The 2,327-nt window shown below is 56.0% G+C and overlaps 1 pseudogene; it reads right to left on the minus strand.

Moving 5' to 3' along the window:
- Positions 1–789: 789 nt before the first annotated feature.
- LOC101580751 lies at positions 790–1,693 on the minus strand (annotated as a pseudogene).
- Positions 1,694–2,327: the final 634 nt, after the last annotated feature.

Genomic DNA, 2,327 nt, shown 5'->3' on the forward strand with positions numbered 1-2,327 from the left:
TAGGCCAGTCCAGATGAGAGGCCAGAGAAAAGGGGCAGCAGAGTGGTCAGGGTGGGGGCTTCCATGGGGAAGACACATATGCAGGCACCTCGGGCACAGCCAGGCATGGAGAGGAGGCTGGGACCCAGCACCTCCGCAGTGGGGCTCCAGGGCCAGCCTCAGGGCCGAGGTGCTCCGACTTCATTTGGGCTCTGGCACTTCCTGATGATGCCACCGGATAGACTTGCCCATGAGCACAGGCTGCAGGCAGCCCCCGGTCTCGTAGCCAATGGGACACACAGACATTTTGAGAGTACAGCACCCACCACCTGGATCCTGATAACCAAAGTCACCCTGGTCACAGCTAGGGGGTGCCCCATTCTGAGCAGCAGAGGGCACCTGTGTCTACATCTTCCCCAGAGGCCAACACTCCCATCTGACAGCTGGACCCTTCGCTGGATCTGTCCCCAGCCTGCCACATGCCCACCCCAGCCCCTTCCAAGCCCTTTGGAGCAGTGGGTGGAAGACGCCCAGGATGGGCCTTACCCTCACAAAGTGAATCCCAAAGGAGAAAGGACGCACCTGGAGGCAAAGTGTGAGGACCTGGTCACCGGTGCCCCCTACGGGCTTGGGCGGGAACCACAGGCTCACAAGCAGCCTCACCCCACCCGGCTCTGCTCAGCCCAACCTGTCGCCCATTCGAGTTAATACGCACAGATAAGGCCCAAAGGCGTCTGCCGAGGACACCAGGGCCAGCTCCAAACTGCCTCCCAGGGGCCTATGGGAGGCAGGAACGCACCCATCAGCATCTACAGGAGCCGCTCAGAGTTTATAATTTCATTTTCCTAAAAATACACCTTTGGGGGCTCCAATTCTTTGCAAAAGTCACAACAGACATATGAACTTGGACGTTCCCCACCCTTCCACCATCCCTCAGTTCCTCCTGGGAACTTAGAATAAAAACGAACAGTGCGCCGGCCCCTGGGGGGCTCCTCTTCTCCAGCGGCTGCAGTCCTGACCCCAGTGAGCAGTGATGGTTGGTGGCCGCCCCCGGGGGCTGCGTCACATGACTGCACAGCAGGAGTTTTGTTTCCGAGCAGTTTTACAGAAGGCTTTGGACTGTGTTCCCAGGACTTCCGATTTGGACACTAAGTCGTCGAGCTTTTCGCCTCGCTGCAACAACGACTCCGTGGTGTTGTGCAGAATGATCTTTGTCTCATCTAGCTCAGCTTGCACTTTACTCACGGGGTCAGCTTCTCGGGGGTGCTGGTATCTACTGAGGTGACCCTCCAGGGCCATGTACTGGATGGTGGCTGGGGATCCCACGGGCCACTCTATCCTGCCGACCTGCTTGGACAACTCATCTAGTACCTTCTCCAGCAAGGAAAAGGCCACCGGGATGGGTATGCGCTGTGGGCAATGAGCACACCCGCCAGGCCATCGTTTCGGACGTAGACATGAGACAGATACTCTTGCTCTTTGACGGAAGCTCTGCTGCCTTTCGCCGAGCGCTCCACAATCAGTTGACTTGTGAAGGTCATGAATTCCTGAACACTGGACCTCTGGAAGAAGCTGAACCAGGACACATCGTACGCGGCTTTGAGCAACACCACCTTAGGCTCGCTTTTGTACAGGACGCTGAGGCTGTACAGCTTCATGGCGCCGCCCGGGGCCGCCCGCCCGCTCAGCCCAGGTCAGCTTCAAAGCCAGCTCGGCAGCCCTGTAGAGGGATTTTTATAGAGCAAAATCAGGAGGTGAGGTGCCTCCAAGGTGGAGAAAAATGGGAACTTGCAAGGTGGACAAGAAGTGGGACAAAACTATTATCTGAGCATAACTGCTCAGGTAATATTGATTAAATTGAGATCAAATGGGGGTCAAAGTGAGTCACACAGCAAGCGGGAGGGAAGCAGAACACGGATTTCTCCCCAGGAGGGGTCAGTAGCTCTTCCTGGCTTCCTCAAGGTGCTTGACGCCTAGGTAGACTATCAACCTCCCTTGTTTATCCTTAGGGCAAGTCTGTGGGTGCGCTGATTTCGCCTTCTGTGCTTTGCTTTTGCCTGCAGCAGATGCGGATGTGTTTGCGTCTCCCCCAGAGTTGCAGTGCACCGCTTTGTCTGCACTGGCTCCTTGGAAGGCTTAGTGCTGTCTGGATGCCTGCAATATTTCTAACTAACTTAGCAGTCTGTAACATTCCTCCCTTTGAAGAATTACCCAGAGCTGACATGCAGGAGCAATGGGGGATGGCCGATCTGGCTTCCTCGTTGAAAGGGGCTCGTAGCTGTGATCCGCAGTCAGAGATACTACACAGAGGGTCTACCTAAAGAGTGGTAGAGGGGAAGGAAACTCTT

Source organism: Octodon degus, unplaced genomic scaffold (assembly GCF_000260255.1).
Source record: "Octodon degus isolate 3935 unplaced genomic scaffold, OctDeg1.0 scaffold00057, whole genome shotgun sequence".
Classification (NCBI taxonomy): Eukaryota; Metazoa; Chordata; class Mammalia; order Rodentia; family Octodontidae; genus Octodon; species Octodon degus.